Source organism: Zonotrichia albicollis, chromosome 3 (assembly GCF_047830755.1).
Source record: "Zonotrichia albicollis isolate bZonAlb1 chromosome 3, bZonAlb1.hap1, whole genome shotgun sequence".
NCBI lineage: Eukaryota > Metazoa > Chordata > Aves > Passeriformes > Passerellidae > Zonotrichia > Zonotrichia albicollis.
The window spans coordinates 49,371,327-49,398,928 of NC_133821.1; the positions used below are offsets into that span (position 1 = coordinate 49,371,327).

Below are 27,602 nucleotides of genomic sequence, written 5' to 3' on the forward strand. Positions count from 1 at the left end.
TTATAGCACTGAAATGCAGATTTTGATTTACATTCCAACTCAGTTACTTTTCTGACTGATTCCTCCTCCTTCTTATCCTCCTCCTGAGAAAAAAAGGAAAAAAAAAAAAGAAGCATTTTCATCTTTAACTTTTATCTTAAGTATCTCTTTCTGATCTTCTGCAGACTGAACCTTGACAGTTTTCAATGAAATAGATGACCCCTTCTGTTCCACATATCCCATCATTTATTGGCATCTTGCACCTGTCAAATGCCACTTTTTCTCCCTCTGGGAGCAAGCCCCTGCTCACGTAACCCTTTTTTCCTTGTAACTAGAGAGAGAGCTACAGGTGTCAGTTAAACCATCAGTATTTATTTGATCTTTCCTAGATATTTTTTAATTGGAATTTTTCTTCCTAAGGGTTTTTCCTGTGTCACTCTGCTTTCAAGTAGAGAAGCATTTGTTTAGTTTTCATTAAGCCTGAAGCCCAAATTGTGCTGGTGCATCAGTTAAAAATGGAAGTGATTCCCCTCATTTTGGCTGATCACTCTGCATTAAACCTTATCCACAAAATAGTTTTGGTCTCCCTTTCATCTTCCATTTCTTTTTCAGAAACAGGATCCCTGTCTATGAATAGTCCTTCAATGAGTGCTTCAAATCCACCCGTTATTTGAGAAAACACTCAGATAGTTTCCTAAATCAGGAGTATAGAAAATATTCACTTATATAGAAAATACTCACTTCTCTATCTGGAAAATCAGGTATACTGAAGAAAAAACAGATACTTAATAATTTTCTATGGAACTGATATACCCTTTGTCAGGACAGCAATCCATTCTAACTGATGTTCTGCAGCTGAAATGGTAGATGAGAGTCTAAAGCACACATTACTGGGGAGACCATTTCCTTGTGCTCTCCAAGAGGTCAGATGTAGTCACTGCTGGCTTTCTGTGCACCACTGAAATTAAAACTGAAATTGGTCTCATCTCTGTCTCTTCTTTCAGAGATTTTAATAGTAATAAATCCTAAAAGGAGTGTTTTAAAAACTAACGCCATCAAGCCATAGCTGGCATTTTAAACAGCTCTGTCTGGATATCTAACCTGACCACTTTAATTTTTGATTGTGACTCTTCCTTCTCCCTCTGGTTCTCCTGCCTTCACAAAAAGCACTCTGCTGCCTGTGTGAAATGGTTGGAGAGTGTCTGTGTTTTTAAAATGATGCAGTACCTGTGAGGTTTCCAAAAACTCTGAAACCATTTCTGCATTTTTTTTTAATTTCTTGGTAGTGCTTTCCTTTCTATGTCAGAGCATTCATGGTGGGGCAGAACCCACATCATCCTGTTTCAGGCTGTCTTGTGCTGCAGCCAGTGATCCTTGTACTTTCTGCCCTGCCTAAAATACCCCTGGACAGTACTGCAGATCCAGAACAAGCCCCCTAGGCATCCCCAGCCCCCAGTCCCACATCCCTTGCCCACCCCACCCCAGCTTCTGCCCTTCCATGAGTCAGGGGGACCACACAGCACTTTTTGCCTCTGCCTACAGGAGCCATACAAGTTAAGTATGTGTATGTGTGTGTGTGCATGGATGCATGTATATTTTAACCCTCTGTATAATAAATTTGTCTCCTTTCAGTGTGACATGAGAGAATTTGGAAAAGTAGTTCAGCTGTATTCCCCTATACTTTAATACCCCTCATACATCAGGCAAGGTTCCTGGTAGTGCATGTTTTCTCATCTCAGCCTATTGAACTATTGTCTTTAATATATTTCTTGCGACATTTCTTTGGAAGTACATGTTTTAAAAATGTAAGGAGGATGTGTGAGCTTTCTGCTATGTTTATTCAATTCTCAACCCTCCAAACACTTGAGAATTCGAATTATTCAGCTAGGCTTAATGAGGCTGACTTGGAGTGAAGTTATGTGCATAAAAGTCAAGGATAGGAGGCCTTGATGTTATGCATTTTTAGATGGTTATGGGGTTTTCAATATTAATGTTTATTACTGAATAGTCTGAAGGAGAACTCAGGCTGTACCTTTTCATCAGTGCTCGTTACCTTGCTGTAAAGGAGCTCCTTGGGGGGTGTCTGGAATGTGGAAGTTTGTTTGTGGAAGCACTGCCATCTGTCAGTGCAGATTTGAGGGCTTCATGTCAGCCACTGCAACCTCAAACCTTGCCAACAGCTAAAGCTGCAAGCTCTGTGTAGTTTGTGACACTAACCTCTAAGCTCTCAGAATGATGACTTTCTTTTTGCCTCCATTTCCCAATTAGTAGAATGGGAAAAACGTTTGGATGTTCAAAATGACCAGCATGAAGCATCGCTGTGCTGTACTGTGATCCCTAACAAAAACCACAAAGAATTGGGTAAGAAAGTTGAACTAGACTAAAAGCCTGACCATTTTCCCATCCCAGCTTTGGGCATTGAAAGTTGGTTTGAGTTTTTTGTTTCTCCCTTTTTGTTTTTCCCTTTTTGTTCTTCCCTTATCTTTGACCCTCTCTTTATATGATCCTGAAGAATGTGAGAAGGCCAATTTGCTTGTGGCCTTAGCAGTTTTGGGCAATGGGACTGCAGGAAGGACTTCTGGCCTCATGCTGGACACTTGAAGAAGACAGGTTTCCCATTCAGCTCTGGAGAAGAGATTGTTCAGATTGTCTGGCAAAGATGCACATGAGCATGGGGACATTTAGTGCTGGGGACCAGGGACTCCTCACAATTAATCTTACAAGCTTCTCTGGGGCTTTATCCTGACCTCATCCCTGCTCCCATTCATAAGTATAGTAAGAAAAATTCCTGTTGGGTTATTCTAAGGATATGAATGCGCCTGTGAGAGCAGAGAAACAGATACCTTTTATTTTTGTAATGATTTTTATTCTGATTTCACGCAGACCTTCAGATATGCATATTTGCATAACTGTCTTCACAATTTTGAGCTAGTAAAGGGATTTGGTCAGAACATGCTGACTGCAGGAAATGGAAGCCTTTTTTCAGAAATATCTCACTTTATTGAAGTAAATATGTTATACTCAGATCACTCCCACAAAGCTGAATATTTGTCCTCTACAGCACAGTTTTGGGTTTTACACCATGTTGCAATATTCATACTACAATTATAAAAAATGCATAGCCATAGAATTGCTTTTGGAATATTCTATTTCACAGTAAAGGTGTGAAATTTTTGATTTTATATCCTCCTTCTACTTGAAGGAATATTGAAGAATCTGAGAATTCCCCACAAAATAAAAATTCCAACTTTTAATTAGCTTTACTAAAATAAATGTCATCCACACCTAGCCCTATGGGATTTTGGAAATAAAGTCCCACCTGTTTCTTCAGAGCTTTGCTGCAGAAGAATGAGAAGTGGAGCCACAGGAGAAGGAGGCAGGCCTGTTGGTGATTTGAAACATAAGGAGGACCCTCCATTCCAATTTTATCTATAAAACCCTCCCTGGTGTGAGACAGCTGTTGCCTCTGAAGCCTTCTGCATATCTCTCAAAATCCCAAGGGTGCTTCTTTTTTTAACCTATATTGTATCCCCACTGCCCTTGAGATCCTATATTACAGCTACTTTCCTCACAATGATTTGATAAGAATATCTGTTTTGGACCATGTCAGTGTTAGAGAATTGCTGTCAAGCATCAAGAGATGCTCTCTCTCTCCCCCTGAGGCTTTAAAGATGCTATTCTAAAATTAAAGTGTTTGGTATAGATAAGATGCTTAGGGTTATAATGAGGTCAAGAGTTGCTGGCAGTTTCTAGCAAGATTTTTTAAAAAATAAGTTGATCAGATCTCTTGCTGTGGTTATTTCCCTTTTTCAACAGAGAAATACAGAGAGATCAGGTAGAGAAACAGTCAGGAACAGAAAGGTTTAGAAAAATATTTGGAAATTATTCTGATTGCATTTTGTAATGCAAGTTGCCCCATTTTATTAAGCTGGCATCCTCTGCAATGCAATGTGACATGGAATATGTGATGTAATGAAATATGCCCGCCAAAATGCAATGTGCTTTGTTTTAGTCAGAATATATTAACCCACTTACTGAATAATTGACCCAAAGATATTCTGTCAAACAGTATTAAATTATTCACTGGATTTCCAAACCAGCAGGCAGTGTCCTTTAAATATTTAAGAATAATGTCAAATAATTTTCCACACCAAAATTATTCTCTTTTTTGGTGTTCTTTGAGGTTCCTTAGCTGTTGTCTGTTTTTTAAGGAGGGCAGGATAATGAAATAAAAGCCAGTGTGCCCTTCAGGTGCTTTCTCACCTAGCAGCACCCCAGAAGGGGATGGAAATGCTCACCTGGTTCAGCTCTCAGACCCAGCCAGATCCATTAGCACTTTTTGTGCCTCAACCAGGGTTTTTTAGGGATATCCCAAACTCTCCACGTACCTATACCTATAATTTCACCACGTAGCCTGTTGCCTCAGCAGTGAGTTACCCCAGAGAGGGTGGGTGCAGCACAGAGACTGTGAAGTGTCCTGCTATTTCCTACCCTCAGGCTTCATAGTACCTGTCTAGGTGTGCATTATGAGATAACAACCTTGCCGGATCAATTTTGGTGTGGAAAATAGGTTTCCTTAAAAAAGGGACACCGGTACAGCAGCATTCAAGCTCTACCAATTACAGTGTCTGACACCTTTCCCCTTGAAGGTTGCATGCTGAACGAGTGCAGGGTATATTTCTGGCTTGTTTAAAAAGGATGAGGACAGGCATCTGATAGCTTACCTTAATTATTCCATTTCCTCCTCCCTATATACATTTCCAAAATCTAATTATAGTGCTCATGGCCCCTGCTATCAGCCAGTACCCAGATTAATATAAAGCCACGGGAAGGACAGCTACCTCCCTTCACGCTTTCCACAACATTGCAAATCTATTCCAGCAGTCTTTTGATACTAATATTTTGATACATTCATCATTGTGTTAGCATCAGCAGTGAGCAATATTTACAGTCTATAAGCTCTTCCAGGACCAACTGTTCATATTACTCCTGTTAAGTCCATTCAATTTTCCACCTGAAATACCACATTTATCTAGTCAGAGCTTGACATCTATTTTCGGGGTGGGGGGGAGAGGGCTGCTTTCAATAACAAGTTTTATTTAATTGTATGTTTTGCTTCTCCTGAAGAACACACTAAGGCAATCTGTTACGTATTGTCAATCAAGTAAGATGCACTTGGCTGCATCTTGGAGTTTATTATCTAGGTCCTGATATAGGGACATTTTTGCACATATGCATCTGTGTGTGTTGAGGTGGAATTGTTTATCTGCTCTGTAGCTTTATTTGGACTGGAATTTGCTGCAATGTCCTCACGAGTGCAGGAATGCTGTCCAGGGTTATGGTCTGTGTGCAGTCAGGGCAGCCCTGCTTGATAAGAGTGCTATTGCAAGCCACAAGTATTGTCACACCCTGCTTCTTTTAGTAAACAACCAGACTCCAAACACACTAAATATTCTTTATTTGTCAATATAAAGTAATGATTATTTTGCAACCGTTCTACCTTAAAGATTTAAATCTGACTTTAGGAGACAGCAAACCCTATGACTCTGCTCAGCCACAGTGGAAGCAAAGCCCAAATGGAACAAAAAAATATATAGGAAATTCTTATCATCATCACCTTCTTCTTCTTCAGACAAGGCAGAAAATTATAGCAGAATTAAAAATAAACTTTGCACCTCCTGCAAAGACTTACATAGATCTCTGAATTTTAAATTCCAAGACTGCCATGGACATTATGGATTTCAATGTTCTGGCACTTTGGGACAGAAACAGCTAACCAAGACTTGGCCAAAGAATGCGCTACTCCTTTATTTTGCCTGATGGACTCCCCTGCCGTAATCTTTACTCATTGCACAGGAAAATTCACCCACAATGCAGGAGCTTGTGAGAGACTTCTTTTTGGTATAAAACGGACACTTTTTTCTGACACTTCCTGTGTGCAGAAACACCACAGTTTGTGCACGGTACTGATGTGAAAAGAGCATATCCAAGACTCCTGTTAGCAGTCACCACATGCAGCAGAGGTGATGGATGGAGATAATTGGGAAGGAACTTGCTGTTTTATGAGAAATTCTACATTACATTTTGTTAAATGGAACAGGGACAAAGAAACCCATAGTAATTTCCAGGAAAAAAAAACAGAGTCATACCAAAGGCTTAAGAGTATCAAAATCTTTGATTCTAATTTTTCAACTTTTTAAAAAAATCTGTATAATAAATGTACACATATAAAGGAATTAAAAGCCATAAATTGAAGGAGAAACTATTAATCTTCTTTTTTAGAAATGACCTGCTGGAGCACTGTGATCTTCCTTGGATGGTTAATTTTTCTGTGCTCCAGGTTTCACTTTTTGCAAGCTTTTCCCTTGTTGGTCTGTGATACCTCAGGTGAGTCAAGCCCAGACTTTTCCCCCAACATGCTGTTCACACTGCACCTGTTAAACAGGGCAGCACAGTGCAATGACTGCTGTTTTGAGAGGTAATTCCTCAAGCAGCATCCACCACTGTGGAAGATCAAGAAGTTAGGACAGGAGGTGACCATGTCCCAGGGTCCTGCCCCAGAGAATATATCTTCCTGCAGGATCTTGTCAAGTTGGAGTTTCTCCTGCAGACACAGCAAGGAGAAAAGGAAGAGAAGGACTGGTGAAGGTCAGGATACGGTTCCACTTACTGTTCCTATGGGTAGAGGATCACAGGTCCTGTGCAGACACCCTGCTCCACCAATGGAATGGAAGGGGAATTTCTCCTCTTCAGCACTGTGGGAAAGTCCTGGAGCTAACAGACACTATAACCTTGCCTTGGGAGATCCTTATAAGTGAAATTCTGTCTTGTTCTGAGCACAGAGATGTGGAATGCTTTCCCCAGATATGCAGCTAATGGCTATTAGACCTTTCCCTTCAATTTCCAGTCTGAAGCAAGACTCAGTTTCTCCCTATTGCAGTGCACGTGGCAGTGTCTGTGGTGCTCCAGTCTGCTGGTAAGGTTCCCTGCACTGATGGGCATTACTGTACAACTCACACAAAGCCAAGGAAATGAGTGTGGAGGACTTGCTTTGCCTTGGCTGCCATGCCAGCAGGATGCTGACGTTGCTGACTGTGTGCAGTCCTGCAAACAAAGCTTTTTGGGAGCAAGGCTGCCACAGCTTTACAGAAAAGCATCTTAAACCTCAGGTGCTGCAGCATCATCAGGGGCAGGGCAGTGATGTGCTGGGATGTGTGTGTGTGTTGTGCTGGGGGCTAACACCAGTGAGAAGCAAACGTCTTTTGAACGAGTTGGTGCCAGAAGGGACATGCACAGCATCCCGAGGCAGCCTCAGCGAGACATCCGACTGATTAGATATTGAGGTCAGGCACTGAGAGACCAAGGTCGTGCCACGTCCTGCTTTTCTCATCCAGCTGGGCCCTGATAAAATAGCAGCTGGTAAGACCACCAATCAGACAAGGTGGCAATTTTCAACAGTCTCAAATTATTGTTGCAGCCAGGGAGGTCCAGATAAGATCAATCAGAAGCTGGAATGATTTAGCCATTTCTGTTTTCTCCCCCATACCCTTTTTTTCCTTATTCTTCCTTCTGAAGACAGACAGTCTTGTGAATGTGAATACAGGGAGAGCTCACGGAGTCCCTCACCATCCTCAGAACAAAATGTGAGGGTTGATTTATGGGATGGATTACTTGGAAATGGTAATTCTTCGCTCTTTATGATGTTTTGTCAGAAGGTGCAGTACCCTTCGGTCAGAGCAGCTGGATTGCACTGAGCTTTTTACAAAAGGGGTGAGAGAAGGGGGGTGGTGGTGGGTACAGAAGATCCTCTAACACAGCAGTTAATAAGACACCAGCACATTAATCATGTGACAGATATTGAATCTAACAGGGCAAGGCAATAGTTTTTAAAAACAGACAGTTAAGCTACTACCTGATAGAAAAAGGCTGACTGAACAGCACAGGTTTTATGCCACTATTTGCAATTAGAGTTATTTTTTATCCTTTTTTTCCCCCTCCCTGTTTGAAAGTCTTAAAATACCTTTTTAGACCTCTAAGAAAATAAGAGATAAACCATTCAGGGCAGTAACAGAGGGCTGCACAACCCTTCCCCCTTGACCTGCTGTACCCTGGGCTACACCTCTGGTGTTTACACAGAACCCTGCTGTGGTCCCTGAGCTGTATGGCAGGGCTTGACATGGGTGAAAGACTCCTGAGGGTCATGGCACAGAAGAAAGTCTCTGATGCTGTGATACAGCCAGGACACACTCCTGATTAAAAGAGACATGATTACCAACTGCAGCCTAGAGATGTGGATCCCTTCTTCCATGTGACTCTCCAGACAGATTTATCCTGTCTATCCTACCAGATCATGTAAGCCTTGGCCCCTTTTATGACCTCCTGCCTGACTAGAAGTGTGAAGGTGGGGGGAGAACTGGGGTAACTTTGGTGCACAGCTGTACATAAGCCAACACCTCCTCGGTGTCCTTTATTTAAAGGAACTTCAGTCATTTTAATGTTGTGATGTTATAGTGAAGCTTAATTTTATTGCTAAACACTGCTTGTTATCAAAAACAAAAAACAAAGGAAGGAAAAATTACTAAATGAACCACCCACATGAGTGTGTAGGCTTTTGGCATGTGCATATGCCCTTCATTTTGAGCCTTGGACAAACTGCTTGCCATGGCAAGTTGGGAGCACTGGGCAAGACCAAAGCAGACAGAGCAGTCATAAATAGAATCATAGATTTGTCAAAGTTTGAAAAGACCTTTAAGATCATCTAGTCTTACTGTCAACCCAACTGTACCACCCTGCTCATGATTAAGCTCCATCACTTCCCTCAGCAGTCTGACTCAGTGAAGTTTTGTCTTGCTTCCCATATGACAAATACAGATTTCCAGGGACATGCCTCTTGGCCACTACTGTATGATGAAATGGGCCCTTAAAGTAGGATGCAAACAGATGTCACCGCTGTAAATGAATCATAAGAATTGCCTTCCCAGAGGACATCTCATGTCCATCTTGCTCATTAATCAGTCCCTGACAGTGATCAAAGCCTGATGTTACAAGGGAAGATAAAATAATAATTGTAATAAACAACAATGTTGTTTATTTGTGACAAAAATGCTTCAAGACAGTGCTATGGGAAAAAAAATTTCTCTTGACTCTGGACGAATTGTTAGCAAATGCCAAGCAACAAAAGGCGAATACGTGGTTCTGCTGCTGAGAATCATAAAATGAGCTTCATGGTCAGTGTTGGCAATAGCTACAGTAAGAGCAGATTCCAGGGCTGGCTGTGTTTGTAAGATGAAGTCCATAAATTCTGGGGGTAGATAATTTAGGTAAGACACCTGAATTGCCTAAGAATCACCAGCTCCAGAAAGGCTTGTGAGGAGTTCCCTTTTTTTCAGTGAATGCTATAACTGGCGCAACTCATTACAGCTTATTTTGTGGTTGATGTGTGGGAACTTTGCTTCAGTGGACTCAAGGAAACCACAGTGTTTCTCAACAGCTGAACACCTGACGCACAGCTTTCAGATGTGGTTTAGTTTTGTTTTGCCTTTTAAAGGTCACAGGTTGCATTTAGAGGTTTTGGTGTTTGGTCTTATGGACTTAAAAAGACATTCGATAGTAGCAGTGTGGGATAATGTCTGCATAGATTTCCTGATGCTAATCAGATTAATCCTTTTTCTTTTTAACATAATTTTTGAGCTAAAGAGGTGAACTGAGACTAGGAAACATGTGCATAGGAAATAATTGCTCTAGCAAGTTCTGATATATTTTCATGAAAAATAAATTAAATTATATCTTATGGTTTCCCAGCTGTTTGCTCTCTGAAATTTCTCACCATGTCATAGCATCAGAATATACTGCAGGTTACAGGGTAACTGAGGGAGATGCCTGAGCTAGCTCTAACTGAGTGGGAGTTTGAAATAATGATGCTGTATTTTATATTTCTTCTGGTATCTAAGGCAGTTTAGAGTGTTTGGCTATCTCCACCTCACACTGCTGTCTGGGATGTAGATATTTGCTTTAAATCCTTAGTCAATTAACAGAAAATATTGACAAACCCTCACACACTTTAGTATTTGTTTCTGAGTGAAAAATCCTTCCCTAAGTACATTATGGTGTAATTTCACTTGTAGCTGACTAAATGCAAATATAACTCACGCAGATGTGTTTGCCACTCACCTCTGTCTCTGGGAAGCTCTGTGAGTAAATCCAGGGACACACCAGTTCACAAGAGCAGTGAAGATTCTGCTGCTGGCCAAACGAAAAATCTTTGCCCCATTGAACTCACTGGCAAAACTCTTGTTGACTATTTTTGGGACCAAAATATGTACTACAGTGAACACTCAGCACATAAAGAACAAGACTGCCTCTTTTCTCTCACAGAAGCCACTGAACTTGGTAGCTGGACTGTCACTTTGAGCATTGGTGCTAAAGAAATCACCTCCGAGATATCTTCTCACTCTAGAGGAACACGGGTCTTTTTTCACTGTGTTGTTCTAGCATGTGGCATAATTACCAGCATTAAGATAGGCTTTGTTTCTTTTGCTACACACTTGGCATTTGGATTACATTTGGTTTTAGGTGTTTGGGGCTTTTTTCCCAATGCAATACAGAAACACAGGGAAGCATGAGGTTGCTTTATAGTTGCCAGAACACCTAACCTGAAGAGTTTAAGCCCACCTAACTCCAACCCATACCTCAGGAACAGAGTGAAGACTGAATCAGTGATTAAGTTATATGGCTAGATCACCTGTGAAGGTATTTAATTATTTGTAAAAATAATTAGTTTTCTTGCTTGGAAATGTAGCAGTCATCTGACCAACAGAAACTTAAAATTTTCAGAGGCAGCACTTAAACAGGACACTCAGAGTAGATGGATTGGGTTCTACTTTTGCTTAGTAGGCTGATAAATGGTTTATAAAGAAATAATAACATTAAGAAAGAATAGTAATAATAAAATAAAAATTAGAAAAGAAAAAGAAATAATTAAATCTTTAAGTGACAAAAGCCACTTTGTCTTTTTTTATTCTCAGGCCTTTGAAATGCCTCAAATTTCCTTTTGGTAATTGTTATGCAAACATATTTGATGTCTATGCAAAAACATCTGGAATCTTACAGGGACATCTGGACATAAATATTAAAAGATCAACAAAAAACATGATGTGAATTAGCCATGTGGATACCCATAAAAACCACAACCACAAAACCCTCCTCCACATCTTTGGCTGCAAACGTGGGTGCTTTCTCACTTGGTTTTAATGTGTTTATGAAGTGACATTCAAAAAGTGAGTGGTCATGACTAATGATTTGGTTTCCTTTCATTTTGACCACTCTTTATCACACTAGAAATTCCCTTGCCTGATTTAATAGGAAGTAGGATAGGGAATCCCTCAGTCCTTTTCCAAGCCCTCCTCTAAACTTTTGGTGTTTTATATGGATGTTTTGGTTCAGTTTGTGAAACGTGTGCTTGCAAGTCTCCTTGTCCTGCAGGACACAGTGTAGACCTGCACTGATTTCTTTCTGTGGTGGGCAGAACTACCTGAGAGTAGTTGCTGTGGGCAGTCACTGCTCTGTGTTACCAGAACTCTTGCTTTAGTGTACTCAGGTCTTATGCTAGCATGCTCACTGGTGAGATGTGCTCTGATGGAGGAAAGGTGACTGTAAGGTCCAGCTCACATAGTGTAGCTGAAGGAAAAGAACAACCTCCATCCAGCTCTCACAAAGTCAAAAATCAAGCTGAAGTGGCAATTCCATAGTTGTTTTTTGGCTTATGCAGTCTGGTCTCACGGCATTTGAGCCCCTCAGACTGGCAGCGTTGTGAGTCCCTTTATCAAAAGTGGTAAGATGAAGGCACACAAACCTCTTTGCTTTTTAATGAGTCTGTGGTGCAGATAATCAAAGGTTTTAGAAGCTGACAGGAGTCAAGCACATATGGATTTGATAACTCATGGCTTATTACCTTGGTTTTCTCTCAGTAAAAACATACATAATAGCTTTCTGGCTCCAGAAACGAATACAGGAAAGATTGAGAAGTTCTAGTACAGTAGAAGTCCTTTACATTTTCCAAAGAGAACTGGAAAATCCACAGTTCAGTGATATGGATCAGCTAAGCAGTGCTATGTCTTCTAGGTGCCATCCCTTGCTCGTATCTCATCTTTTTAACATTCTTGTTCTTTTCTTCCTGGTTTTTAGCTTTGTTTGCTCAATCGTTTCAGACTTCATTGCCATTCACCTCATTCTAAGGAGAGTATTCAGCTACAGGTCATATATATCTTACTACCCAATCTGGACTGCTTATGGAGTGGGCTTGTTTTTAAATGGTGCTTCTGTTTCTTAATTGCCTGAAGACATGCATAGTATTTCACAATGGAACCAGAAATGCTGTAGTTGGTTGTTGCCCTCTCCAGTTGCTAACCCACTGGGATATTCTGGATAGGACCAACTGCAAGGTGAACAAATTACTCTAAAAGACTCTCAAGAATGGAAACACACAGATGGTCGTATTTGATTTCTTCCCTAATATTTAGTGAGGACTCTATAATTTAAATAAAAGGGCTAATTTTTCCCCAATTTAATCTCCTTTAAACAGTGTGGAAGTTATAAACATTATAATAATGTTACCACTTTCATATTTAAAAATATGCCCTCTAAGCATTTACATTCAAGATTTGTTTTTCTTCAGATGTGTAAATAAAGCATAGCAATTTGCATCTCATGCATAAATCTTTCTCCTGTTGAATGCAAATTAAAAAATAAAAATAATCTGGCCCCCAACCCCTTTCATTTGCTTCTTTTCCCACCTCCTCATATTTACAGCAAGTTAGCTGGCTAATTCTTCCAATGAGAATTTCAAGCATTTATGTGTGTTTAAAAAATTATCTGACTGAAGTTTTCTTCCACCAAGTAAAAAGAAGCCTAGAGCTGATTAATAGTGTTTCCTTTTCCAGTCCTAATGAATGTTTTTCAGGTTTTATGCATTCCAGATGAATCTATTTTAAATGGTGTGTGTCTGTCTGCGTGCATGAATGTTGCTCTTTCTTGGGATTTATCCCAAATGAGTTTAGCTTCTCTGTACCTTGTAGGACAATATCGATACTGGCTTAATCAATTTCAATTTGCTGTTAAACCAGAAACGAAGCATTTATCAGGATGAACCAGGAAGGGCTGAATGGACTTTTCGTGTTGCTGAGGTCTCTTTGTGAAGTCTGCTCCATGAAGTTTCTGGAGCTCAGAGTTTACAGGAAGATCTTCTCTGACTTGCACTTACCACCTAGTCTGGATGCACCCTCAGGGTGGTTTTACTCTATGTGTTTCCTGCACTGGCAGTGTGTGTGCCTACTGATGAGTATCATGGGGCTCAACCCACTAAAAATAACTTCTCTGGATAGTCTTGCTGCCTTCGTAAAAATGCAACCAAAATATCTCATTGAATCATCTTCGCCAGCTCCGACCGGCTCTGCTATTTATGACTGCGGAGTCACTTCTGTCTCCCCGGCTGCTTCACACAGAGCACAGAGCCAGCCCTGGCAGACGTGAGAGGTGCCAGCAGCAGCAGCAGGAGCTCTCTGGTGGTGAAACCTTCTGCTCACACAGCACGTCCCAGCCCCGAGCTGCTGGAGATACGGGGTGTTGCAAACTCCCCGCTCCTGGAGGCAGGCGCTGCTTTAGGGATCAGCTCTGAACGCCCTGGCAAGCAGTGGGTGAGCATTTCTTCCGCTGCTGCCTGATCCCAGCAGAGCTAATTTTAAAGTGGTGAGGAAGCGCAGGGAGGTGATAGCAGGTTGGTCCCAGCTGTTCATCCCAAGGACGCGAGTGGCACTTCCATCTGAGAGGAAAGGCAGGAACTCCCATTTCGCTGCACAGACTGAGAGAGTGGGGAGAAGAGAGTAAAACCTTCCCTAGATTCTTGTTTCACTTCAGAAGAGTCTTTTCAAAGGCTCATCCTCCCTTCCTCTCCTCCTCTCCTGCAGGTTGTATTTAGTTTTAAGCTCTCCTGGCTGCTGCACTGGAAGTTTCTTACCATTTCCACTGCAATTAATCAGAACAAGGTTGAATATGCTTTTGTCTCCGATCCTGTGTAAATCAGGATCCTTCTGTCTAAAAGGAGGGGGCCTTTGCTGCCTGGGTACACTGCTTTCCATCCCATGCCATGCCATCTCTTCAGCACGGCCAGGCAGCCAGGCATTCCTGGATTCACGTGGCATACCTTGCTGTGGTGTTGAAAATAGGCTGAGGAGGACTAAGGTGAAGGACTAAGCAAGCATCATAGCTTTGGTGAGAGGTGCTGTGAGATGGATGAAGTCACTGTTTTAGGGGGCCTGTTAACCCACTTTCATGCTGTGGTGCAAGGGAGACATGAAACGAGCTAGAGGGCTTTGGCCCACTTGCTCTGCAGCACAGCCAAGCCCATCACTTCAAGTACACTTCTTCAAAACCTGCTTGAATAGTGTAGCACTCATGCAATATGAACTGGGGAGATAAAGTAGGTTTGCACAGAAAAATATCATAATAAAGAAAGCAGCTCAAGATCCCAGTAGTCTTTTCTAACAGCCCACAGGCTGCTTCCAAACCTGTTTTACACAAAACATCATGAGGGCTTTGGCCCCACTGTGAGCCTGCCACGCTCACCTTGAGGCACCCAGGCTCTCCCTTGAGCTCACTGGTTACATTGGGGCAACATGAGCACAGAGAGAGCAATGAAGATGTGTGACACCTTCTGTGTGTTTGGAGAGGTTAATTGAAAGAGCAAACTGTAATTGTAGGAGTCCCCAGCACTACAGACATTAGTGGCTTTGCTGGCTCTTCAGCATTAGTTCTTTTCCTTCCTATCTCACAGCCCATGAGCCTGGCCAGAAGACATCATCTGTTTTAGAGTAAGCTGTGCCTGCAAATCAAAAAGCTCTTTAAAAATATGTATTTAGACTCACCACTCCTGTGGGAGTGACTGCTTTGCAGGTTTGTAGTCTCAGGTGCAGAAGGGTTAAAATTATTTGCTCAGACTTAAGATGCAGAGTAGACCAGGGAGTTGCAATCCTTAAGGGGCCATTCCTAACACTTTTCCACAATCCCTTCTTTTCAGTTAGTAGCAAATGATAATTTATAACATTGCCTGTTAGGAAAGAGAACATTGCCTCTTAGAAAGAAACTGCAGCGCTGTTCTCCAAACCAATCCAGGTCAGAGATTTTCCAGTTACACTAGCTAAAACTGCAGGAAGTATTTCTGAAGGACAGACACACTATGCATCTTTTTCTTCCACCTGTCTAAACACTGGGCTGTGTGTTTCTGTTCTGGTCTTAAAGAGGAATGATGAATTGCAACTCCACCTTGCAGGGTATAACATTTGATTTTGCTGTATCTGTGGTTAGCAGATCACATTCTTAATACAGCCTTACTTGTCAAACAACAGCTCTGTAGGCAGAGATCAAAGGAGCTGGCAAGAACACGTTTCCTCCACTCATACAGGAGAAGATGAGAGGTAACAAGATCTTGACCTCTGAAAGTCAGGTACAGCTCTGAGAGTGGGTGACATGAGCCAGCACTTCTGTTGATCATATAACAACAACAAATACTGGTGCCATAGCACAGACATGGATTAATTATTTGGAGGGAGCTGTATTTTTGCAGGTCCTAACCCCTGTAAAACTGGAATTAACTGGATGAACATATCCTGTATTGTTTGTAATTTTAACAATTTTTACTATAAATATATGAACAAAGCAAGCTTATTCTTAGTAGATTGTGTTGCTAAATTTTGGATGGAGAAAAAGCAACTCCTTTAGTGAATTACATGATCAGATTATGTCACAAAGACTGTCTCTGCAGGGTTTTATTGCTCCCTAAGTAATGTACTGTCTGCCCTTTCCCAGGAAGGTTTTATACCATCAACAAACAGCAGGGGAGTGAAAAATATCATCTGTAGGACATAGTAAACTCACACAAGTAAATGTGGCTATAAACTATAAGTAAGCTAGCAAATTTACAGATGTTCATTCGAATCCAGATGCAGCTACTGTACCTCCAAGGCCTCACAGACATGGTGCAGAAGATGCTTTGCCATATTGCATGGAGAATTAACGAAGTCACATGATGGTGTTGTTGCCATCTTTTCTTTTTCCCCCAGCTGCTAAATTACATTAAAAAGCACTAAATAAACACTCAATATTTTCCTGAAATAAATTTATCGTGTAGCAATTATTGCAGTTAATCTCAGTGTGTGTGCGACTGTAAGTGGGAGGTGTCAATCAATGTAATTAGAAAAGATGTGCCTGGAAAACAACCTCTGCATTACAATATTGCCCCCACTGTAAACACCCTACCACATGGTGTGTCCCTTCTTAGTTACACAGTATAAGTCCTGTGTTGATTCAGGCTTGAATTACACAGTAAATCTTCTTTGTGAATTTATAGACTGTCCCTTTGAAGGCAGAATTGTGCCAGCCTATTTATTTAAAGTCCTTTTTCACTGCAGCAGTGTGCTCTGGAGATCTAATACCTTATACGCAAAACCCCTGAGTGACAGCAGCTCTGCAATCCCATGATACTTATAATACATTGCATATTATCAATAAAATGTTGCAAGACATGTCATAGATCTTCTTAACATAACTTTAAATTATGGGTACAAGTTTGACCTATCTATTGATGGATTAGAAGCAAAGCTTAGACTGTTAAACAGAATTAAAAGGCTCAGGGCATCATTAAACAAACTGTTTCAAGTAAAATGTCTGTATTTCGCCATAAAAAGTCAAAGCATACCTGAAAAGCTAGCTAGTCCCCAAGGCAACTTATAAAGTTTAAAGATACCCATGAATAGCTCTCAAGTATTTTTTAAAAATTATTTTTGCCATTGCTGTCATATTAATTATCATCCAAATTTCTCCCAGAAACTTTGGCCGCCCTAAACATTTTTGATCTGTGTCTCTCCCAGTCCCCCAAAGCAAACCACAGAAAATAAGCTCTGAACTGCCAGGAGGTCTAGACAGCACCCAAACCTTTGGTATCAGTAACATGTAGATTGCCTGCCTGTTGTGTCCCGTTTCTGAGTTGAGATTCATTATGTCAAGGCTGGAGAGTGCAGTGACAATGAAGCTCCAAACAGAGATTTTCAAGTGACTCCTCAGACATGCAGGAGTCTATGCTGGCAGATCCAGCTGAAGACTTTGTACATTAGGTCACAAATGACTCTTCTGCAAATTTTCAGAGACATTTTTTAGGGTTTGTTTATTTGTGTATGGTTAGGTAGCTTGACTGATTTTTATGTATGGAGTAGGTTTTGGCATTTTGACCGTTGATTCTTTGCCACATCTTTTTGTGTTCTCTTTGTGTTAGCACTTTGGCAACAGGGAAAAAATTAAGGCAAGTCATTTAAGTGACTCGTCTGAAGTTATGCAGGAAAACAAGGATAGGGCCATAAACAGCTCAGAGATGTCCTGTTTCCTAGCCCTCCACATATATCCTGGAAATATTCCTTTTTTTTCTGAGTGTCATTAGGATTAACTGTCCATAGCATGGTAAATAGGGCTTCTTCCCTTCATACTTTAATGTTTAAAACACTGAATTTTATTTTTAGGATGTGAACTTCTGTGTTGGGGGAGTAATGGAATGCACTTAGTCTAATAAAGATGGAAGGCAAGAAGCCTAGAAATTACTGCCTTTTTTCATTATTTCTATAATATAATGTCCGGATCAAGTGCAAAACCATGACTGAGAGAGAAAGAGAACTTTTCCATTGGCTTGAGAGGGAATGGAGAGAGACATTGAAAAGAAATGTGTCCAGCTGATGAGTAAGCTGGCATGAACCACAGAGTCATTAGTTTATTCTATTAGAGTGGACTGTATTTTAGTGTAGATAAAAAAAACCAAAATAACTCAATCCATTTCACATTAAATTAAGAGAACATACACATGCTCCATAATCACAACTCTCCCTGAGCACTGATCAGTAATAGCGACCTTTTGGGTAAGGGGTGGAAGGTGACAGCCTAAATAGTTTTTTGTTAATTATTATTCCTCTGTGCTCTGGAAAATCCTAAAATTTAACAACTTTTCTGGGCCTCAGGTCCCTTGAGACCTCACATTGGCAACAATAAAAGAATATATATATTTGGACAACAGTTTATAAGTAATTCTGCTGCTTTATGTTTGTTTTGATTTAGGTTTTGTTTGTTTGTTTGTTTGTTTTTTGTAGTCTTTCCTAGAGTGATAAAAAGCCTTATTTGGCAAGTTGAAAAAAGTTAGTTTTCACTCGTATTTATTCAGTCTCATATACTGAATAAATAAAGGCACAATAAGAGCAGCTTGAGCTCTGCAGTTGACTTCCCTGACTCTTTCAGCTAACCTTAAAGTTCACTGTGCTGAAAACTAATAGCATTTAGTTGTCAAGAAGCCAGAGTAATGACATTTTGTGCCATTATTCTAATGCATTTTTCACTGCGCATTTTCTTTAATTATTTCCATGAGTAATATCATTATGCATTCATGCCAATACAATTCTGATAATTAATTTACATGATGGCAATTTCTTAATGATTTTGATGCCAAAGTTAATAGCAACATCTGATAGTTGATCTGTTTGAGCTGACATAAATTTAACTTTTAACGTATTGATGCCAAAACCAAGAGCAGCATCAAATTACATAGCAGAAAAAGAAACATCCACAGGGTAAAATACTCAGTAGAAAAGCCTTGATACTTACGCAAGGTTGATAGGTTCAAAATAAAACCAGGACCCCCAGACACGATGCATGTCAGATTTTTACTTCCCCTTGGTTTATTTGTTTATTTATACATTAATGGTATTGATGTCTCATGCTTAAGAGATCAAATTATATACTATCATATAAAAGATGTTGTATTCTTGCCTTCAGATTGTTGTATGTATTCCATATATTAAAAGGAAAAAATGCATTAACTAAGCTTTTATCTTTCTTATTCTTTAAGCATGAAATCTAAACTGCTCTGTAGGGGGGGAATTTAGGACTGATGTCTGAACCCAAATTTGTGTCTTGGTTTGTAATTTCAGTTTGCATCAAGCGGTAATAAAATCTGCAAAATAGACTTTATGTGGAGGCAAATATTGTTAATATCAATAAAACAAAAAACAGAGCAATGCAAAATAATGGTTGAGATCAATATTTTTAGTATATTTTTGCTATATGGAATTGATGCATAGATAAAGAGATAATTTTGTGTGTTACTGTATATACATATCTATCTTTTTAATATTGACGCATGTAAGTATTACAAGACAATTAACATAAAATAAACCCACATTCTTCAAGTCTTTATCCAGGGGATTTGAAGATCTCTTTACAAGTTTATAGGTACTTTATTTACCAGTTAAATATTTTAGTGCACCTTAGTATTGAAAAAATGTATGTGAAACAAATTATGATAGCCATAAAATGGTGATGGTTGTTTTCCCTTTATATTTTTAAGGAAAAGGAAAGCTTCATTCCATGACACAGTCACCAATATAATATTTATTTCCCCCTGCCTCAGCCTGTTAAATGTATAGATGAAATTTTAAAAACTATTAGAAATAAAATTGATCCTGCCGTATATCTCAGCCTTTTCCTGAACTGGGTTTTCATCATTGATATCCACCAAGGGAGTGCACATTTCATTTTACATCGTGAGGAGATAATTATACAGCCTCAATTAGACCTTTCATTGCTGGAGTATAAAGGGCTGCTAGTGCAGACCCAGATCATTTGCCTCTAAAATGCAATACCTTTCTTTCTTCAGACTCCACAAGCAAGGTGCCTGTCCCTACCTGCTGAACAAGAAGCTGTGACTGATTGCTTTTAGCCTCTCTTAAGCTTGTCTTCACAAACATGATGACACATTCTTGCTTGAAGCCAGGCCCCCAAGATTCAGGTATGTGAGTGTCCATTTTCTATGTCCATACTGTGGAGATGAGCGCTGCTCTACCCAGAGACAAAGTCTGCAGAATTATTTTAAGCCCCAGTGGTGTGGGTGAAGGTGCAAACACAACAGCAATAGCTTAATCCCCTGTGTATATTTCTGGGGAGCTGTACTTTGGAAGAAGCCTGTGGGATGAGAGTGACTTGGTTTGCTCAGAATTTTTAACTTGTGCAGTGTAACATGAGTGCACATGTTCACCTACACACCTGCAAGTTCTTGTAAATGTAGTGTTGTGGTGGAGTACCTGAGAAGAGCATGGATGGGAGGAGATGTCTGAGAGCCCTTGAGTTTCAACCACCCTTTGTTAGGACACACACATCTTCCACACGTTCAGACATAAACTGAGTCTACCTCAGCTTTTTGCTCTCAAAAGAGAATTGGTTTGAGGCAGATACTAGTCATACAACTAAGGACAGTGGGAGAGAAGACTGGAACAGAGGCTGATATATGGAATGGGAATTTTTTTGTTATGCAGGCTTTGTCAAATGCATTTCATGCTCAGACATTTGTGATGAAGACCTGGGATACTTTCCTCTGTCATATTATGGAGACTGAGAATGGAGTGGAACTGACTGTCCTTTTTCCTTGGTCTGCAGAAAGTATGGGTTTTAGCTGTTCAAGTTTCCTTTGGAAATAGGTTGGTCAAGAACACATCCTGGTTTTAAGAATAGCTGCTCAATGAGAAAGAGCAGTGTAAATGTTATCTTTATTCCAGGTGAGGAGAAAATCTCTGAAAAGCATTTCTGAGGAGTGTCATCTTTGTGGGTTGATTGTTGGAAGGTGTAAGAAATATGACTATGATTGTGGTTTGCCCACTGAGAGACTCTCCCCCACAACCCAAATGGCTTTCTTGTGGGTGGCATTTCAGAAACCCCTTTTTTTCTGCCTCCAGGCATGTGGAATGCCTGTGCAGAAAATATTTTTTTCTTTTTTTGTGCAGGGCTTGTCATGAGTTGGACACAACCTCTTTGGAATGCAATGTAGGAGTTTGAAAGGGAGGTTTTAAAAATTCAGAGCTGCCTGAGGACTATGAGCATTACTAATGAAAATGTGTTTGAGTTTAATGTTGAAACTAAATGTCCCATAGAACAGAATGAAATTAACTTCTTCCCTCCCCAAAACTCATACAGAAGTTTCCAAAGCCTTATATCTGACCCAGATAACTTAGCCTCTGAGTCAAAAACTCTCCCTCTATGCCTCACATAAACACCCACACCCAGGCATCTCGTATTATCTTCCATTTCTTCACTCTGCCAATTATTTGTTACACCCCGTTATTGTGGACTATCTTAAATTAGCTCCTTAGTGACTCAAGCATTTATTAACTGCTCAGGAACCAGGAGTTCATCATGTTAAGGAGCTCCCAGGCCTTAATTGTTGCAATAGGAGTCATTTAGGACACTGATGGTGGCCATGAATCATGGCAGAGGCAGCAGGGGTGCCACCTGGCAACAGGGCTGTGTCTCCCAAAGCAGGAGATGTTCTACTCATCCCCTTCACCAGAGAAACATGGAGTGCCCTACAGGTGATGGGATGCATCTTGTAGCAGTGTCCCTTTGAGTCATGAAGCCTGAGGGAGATGGCAGCAACAACCCACTACTCACTCTCTTTAATCAGGTGTGAGCGCAGAGGCGTGACTGTGGGTATGATCTAGCTGCCTTGGTCCCTGGTGCAGAGGCAGAGAGCACTGCTCCTTTCTGCAGGAACAGTAATTAGTCAGAAGGCAGCCTAGCTACCAGGTACAATGCTCATTGTTTCTCTCCTTGACAGCCAGCTCAGGCCTGTTATTAACAAAAAAAAAAATATTTCGCTTTGAACGTAATTTTGTTCTCTCCATCCTCCACTGCTATATTTTCTTGCAAAAAACATGCTGAGTCACATTACACTGTGGCTAAGGCTGTGGGGCCTCTTTAAGGCGCCACTTTGGCACACTGGTTCAGTAGTCTCAGACTGGACCAAGACCAGAAAAGCAAATAGTGAGGTGGAGGTAGCCTCCCAGTTCCCATGGCACAGATGGCTGTACAGTGACCTGGGAGAAAGTTTTGTGGGAGACGGTCCACAGCACATTACGTGATAGCTTTTTAACAAGAGGGATATTATGTCCTCTGTTACTTGTTGGACTGGGATTGATTACACTGAGTCCTGCAACCTTCTGGATATTTTAAGTCTGCAGACCACAAAGAGCTTTCACTGTAACTGGACAGTCACTAGTGTCCATTTACTGCACTGTCCTTGTCATCCGAAGTTTTCAATCATACAGTTTGCTGACTAATTGTACCAAGCAATGTGTTTTTAATACAATGGGTATTTACAACCTGCAATAGTTATATATAAAGCCTTAAAAAATATGCAATGTCTGACTACTAAATCATATGATTTTAAAGGAGGTTGTGTATATTTTTACATCCACTTTAGACTTACACACAGAGAGTATTTCCAATTGTTTACATATGTTAGAATCTCTTGCATTTAAATAGCTCATTATGCAAATATTTACAAAATACATGGATATTTATTTTTACTGTACCTTCTATTCAATCACTGAGCTAAGATTTAATGTCTAAACATTGTCTACTGAGTCGCATGTGCAGTAATGTATTATGAATAATTATGTACTATATACAGTTATACATCAACAACAAAAAAAAACAGATTAAAAAAATATTAGCCTTTTAAAGGCAAGCACGCAAATTTATGGAGCATCAGACGTAAGGTGCAATCCTATTTCAACCCCCAATTTTGCATGGTGTTCACTAGCTGTGCTCTGGTTGTCCCCCAGCTGCCTTCAGCTGCGATGGGGGCGTGTGTCCCACGCTGTGTCACAGGCCAAGGCTCAGACCAAGGCTCCAGCCAAGCCTTGGGACCAGACCAAGGCAAATTTATAATGTTTCCCAGGCAAGGACTTTTTCCTGGATTTGGTCACCTAAGCAACTGACCTGGCTCAGTGCGCATGTTTCTGATTTTCCCACTCCGAGAGCAAGAGCTTGCAGAAGGAGAACACCCTGTACTAATTCACCTCTCCGGCTGGAGCCATACACCAAGCAGGACTAATTTTGTGTTTGAGACGTTTGAAAGAGCACTGTGTCCTCGTATAATCAAAGACAGACTGAAGTAATTGTGTTGAAGGGTTTTCCTGACCAGAATATCTTCCACCAGGAAATGCTGCTTTGTCGGAATTGAAATACTTCATAGGAACATTTTGTTGTGATGATATTTTTTGACAGAAAAAAATGTGAGCAACTCAAAATCTGAAGAAAGTTCTTCTCGCTGCTGGTTGTTTCAATGTAGGCCTGATTTAATTTCTTTTGGTTTCAGAGTATACATTATTTATATTTACTATTCATGAATTGAATATTATCAAATCCCCTGCACAATGCCCTTGGAACATTTCAATTTTGTTAATTCTGACATTGACCAATTTGATTATTAGAAGGCTTCAATAAGTTTGGGTTTTAACAGTTATGTGTTTATTGGCTCTTCTGCATGCACAGGGCTTTCCTATATTTTATGAAAACAAGAAAATTTCAGAAACTTAATTTCAACAGAATTTATAACTGCTATGAGGATGACATCCAACCTAAAAAAAAAAAAAAAAAAACAAAACAACTTTTAAATGGATAAAGTTTTCACAAGTTAAAAGCAGCCAAAATAAATCTAAAAATTATTGAGTGATCTCCATAATAGATGGCAACTTTTGTTCCATCTACCACACTGCAAACAATTTGTCCTTGGAAGTTATTCTGAAAACAGTATTTCATTTTTTAAACAGTACAATTTATAGACAAAAAGAAGATACTTGAAGCCAGGTTTTTTAAGTGTTAGCTGAATCAGTGATGAATATGATGTATACGCTTGCCTGTAGTTAAAATTTCCTAAAGCTAATTTATAGCAATATGCATCCTGCATATTGATAATGTCCTAATAAAATCAGACAAAATAGAAGTTATCTTAAACTGAAGACAGGTTGGAGTACAGTAATATCATTTGGATGAAGATTTCTCAGGATAAGTAAATTAATCTGATTGCAAATCTTTTATTTCCAGTTCACAAAACATTTTGTAACTTCCTGGGTATTTATATTAATTGACATTAATATGTAACATTAATTATATTTATATTAAGTGACATTAATATCACTACATTCTGATTATGGAAAAAGGTAAAGCAAAACAGTGATGAAGGAGACTCATGTAGACAAGTATCAGGAAATGTTAAGAGTTTTATGAAAAAGGAATGCTTTCATAGCATTTCAAGCTAAATAAACAATGTTTGGCTATAACGGATCAGTATTCTTCAATTCCTTATTCCGTTGCTCTCTTTGGAGACATTTGGAAATAGGAGTGCTCACAGCAGGCGTGCTCACAACTGTAAATGTGGATAGCAAGAAATCCACCTCCATACAGTGCACTGTAACAAGCCCTTGTTTGTCTGTAGGCTGACTGCTTTTTATGTCAAACATTAATTGGCTGGGCAAAAAGAGATCATCCTGGTTTTCCACGGACTCTTAGCCTGAGGTGACTACAACACCAGCCAAGCTTTTTTGCATTTAATTTTCTACTAGACACTTGCTGGGGATCTTTATGGAGAAATCAGCTTCTGGTCTTCCAGGGACTATGATTTTTCAACAATTTTCCTACAGACATATTGAGGGACAAGAAAGCCAAGAGGGATTATGATGTGGATCTCAGTGTGTTTATGAAAGGGATTATAGACACGTTTTTCTGCAGCAGCAGTCAACTGTGGTTGGTGGCTCAGGAACTTCTTTTGTTTGCTGAAGCAAACAGCATTGGTCAAAAGGACCAATGTCTTCTCAAAAGCTTCAGCTCCTTTCTGGACGCCAGCAAAAGCTATCTGAGGCAAAGGTTCCTGCTGTTGAAATCCAGGGCCAGAACTCAGACCAACCTCTGGGGTCCTGTCTCTTCTGCTGGCTTCCTTCTCCTGCTACTCCCGCCTCAGTCTCACAGAGTAGTCTTGGGAGAGCCAGGCAATGTACACATGATGTTTACACATCTAAAACAATGGGAAAAACATTGCATAAACCACTCTGGTGAAGGAAATCATGCTTGATTAAAATATGGGAGGTGTGCCAATCATTACTGCAGTAAGGCTGCACCACAGAGTCCACTACTTGGAAGCCACCAGCCCAAGCAATTCTACAGTCTCAGCTTGCTCTGCTCTAAACTTGACTCTCATTCTGTTCCCCTGACCTTCTCTTCTATCACTGGAGATATATTCTATCACACCAGCTCTGTTTCAGGTGGAAAGCAGATTGCCTTTAAAAAAAGAGAAAAAGGAAGGCAAAAACCAGGACACACCTATGCATTTCACATGTGACTTCCACCCACCTCCTGCCATATAGCTACAAAAATGTTGAGCTTGTTTATGGATAAATAAAAACACTTTTTCATCACTGCAACTTGTAAATAGGAAATGAAGTCACAATCCTCGAAATTATAATGGCAGGCACACAAAGACACAGTTGCTGGCACGGAATTCAATTAACAGATAGCAATCACCCTTGGGTGACTGTGTGAGGTGGAAATATACAGGCATGCTAATAAGTAATATCTTAAAGCCAAGGCGTTTATCAGCCAGCAGCCAGACATGGGCATAAGTGTGGGCAGACAGCACTGCTCTGGGATATTTAATAAAACCTGCTCTCTTCACTTGAGGATTTGTGTTTAATCATTTGGTAACATTTTAGAAACATCTAGCCTGGGAAGCTTCTCAAATGGAAATGCTTAGGTCAGAAAATGCAGAGAGTTATTTACTGATACTAAAATAGCCAAAGGAACAGAGTGGATTCTAGGTAATATTAACAGAATGCTTTGTTGCCATCTTTTTGACCTTTTAAGTTTCTGGGGTATGCCTGCTACGAGAATCGCAGCCTTATCTGGGTAAACATGCAGGAGGCGTTCATTAATACTGGGAAAGTGAATGATTGAACTGCTGTTTGAAATATAATTTTAACTCTTCTTTGCTTGGTTGAAAGCCTAAAGCCAAAATAGTTTTCTTCTAAGCTCCTTGAACTTTAATTTGCATTGCATTTTGGCCTTTCAAAGGCTTCAGGCAGGCCGAGGTTTGTCATCTACTGAAAGATGTTCAATTTAAACTTTCTCGTCAGGTCTCTCTTTGTGCCACTGCAGTAGGGTGAAGTCAGAGGGCTGTTTTGCATGGCTAAATACCACTGCTTGGAGGAAAGGCAAATCCAGTAGCAAAGTCTTTAAAGGAAGGTTTCAAGTTAAAGTTTCTTTAAAGGAAGGCAGTTCAGCTTAGAGAGATATTTATTAGGAGCTTCATGAAGAAGAAATGTAGGGGATGGTGTTAGTACATTCCTGGGTAACTCTTCAGGGTTAAAGGATTAATAAAATGAAAGTGGTTTGGAGCAGGACACAGGAAGCTGGCCAGCCAGCCTAGTGATGGGACACTAGTGATGGGAAGCAGTGTATGTCAGCCTATCAAGGAAGGCTGGAGGGTGTTGGCTGTGAAGCACACACTGTTGCTAGTACGTGCTCTTACTGCTTTTGGTTTCAGCTCTGACCTGGGTATGCAGTCACACCTTCTGTGGTCATTGGCTGCAGCCCTGCAACTGGGCTGGAGACAGCAGAAAGTCTGTGGTGCCTTCGCTCCTACTCTGAGAGTTGGGAACACCCCTTGAGCACACTCTCTCAGCAGCCTGCACTGTCCCTCTCATTGGTAGGGCTGCCTGCTTTGCTTTCTTTGGCACATTCCCGGTGCCCATGCATGTTGCGGTGTGTTGCAATGTCCTGTTTTAAACTTCCGGGTCCCTTCCCAGGTGTGCTTATACCTCTCTCCCTCCCCCCTCGCCCCCTTGCTGAGTGAGTCCTGTCAATCAGGCTTAATATTCCAGCAAGGCGTTGTGTGGTTAGTCGAATTCTAAAGATGCCCCTATGCCCAGAGGTCATTGGCCTAAGTGTCATCCTCCCTTGAGACCCTGCCCCTTTCACCTGGTTGGTAGCTCACCTGTCCCCTCCCCTTCCCCTGTTCCCTGAGCTTAAAATGTTAATCAGACCATGCGGCCTGGATTCTGTTGGAGGAGTTGCCCCGGTTCAGACCTCTGTAACCATGGAATAAACATCTGGATATAACCCTCCAGCAGAATCCTCTCCTTCTTCTCTTCACCATCGCCAGAAGCTCTCTCTCCTGAGGTAAACGGAGTTCCTGACAAGCCTGGACTTGCACCAGTGCCCCGCTGCAATCTCTAGCAGCCAAGGTATCTCTGGGGTAAAGCACCACAGAAGCCGCCTTTGGCTCAGCAGGGAGGGTCACACTGACCCAGGCACAATCTAACTGGTTATATTGGGATTCATATTCCATTACATGCAGACTCTGGTGGCCACCAGTAATTGTTTAGCAGCTAAAGCAGTGCGGTGATTGTCCAGTTTGCAGAGTCTCAGTCATTTTGCTTTGTCAGAGGAATCATCAACAGGTGGGCTGAAGCCAATGGTTCAGATGGGCAGTGGCATGCAGCAAGCACTCTCTAACAGGTGCTTTCAGTACCTGCTCCCTCTTCCCCTGGGCATCCACATGACCTACAAATCAGCGGCCAGAGCCTCTGCCAGCCATTTTCCACACTGCTGGCATGCAGCCCAGCCTGGGCTCTGCTCAGGAAGCTGTAAAGTGGCTCTGAATAGCTGCTGTGAAGCTGTCCCTGTGCTGCTCCTGCTACAAAGAATTTTCAGTG

The 27,602-nt window shown here is 40.8% G+C and overlaps 1 long non-coding RNA gene across 12 annotated transcripts in view; it reads left to right on the forward strand.

Moving 5' to 3' along the window:
* LOC113459212 (uncharacterized) overlaps positions 1-27,602 on the forward strand; it is a 93,155-nt gene that overhangs the window by 60,556 nt on the left and 4,997 nt on the right. For 10 of the 12 annotated variants that reach the window (XR_012579553.1, XR_012579545.1, XR_012579547.1 and 7 more), the window contains one exon: positions 19,718-19,849. This is a non-coding gene — a long non-coding RNA (uncharacterized LOC113459212). Of the gene's footprint in view, positions 1-136; positions 2,341-4,143; positions 6,367-19,717; positions 19,850-27,602 lie in introns of those variants that run through there. The other 2 variants (XR_012579554.1, XR_012579552.1) reach the window with 2 other exon arrangements.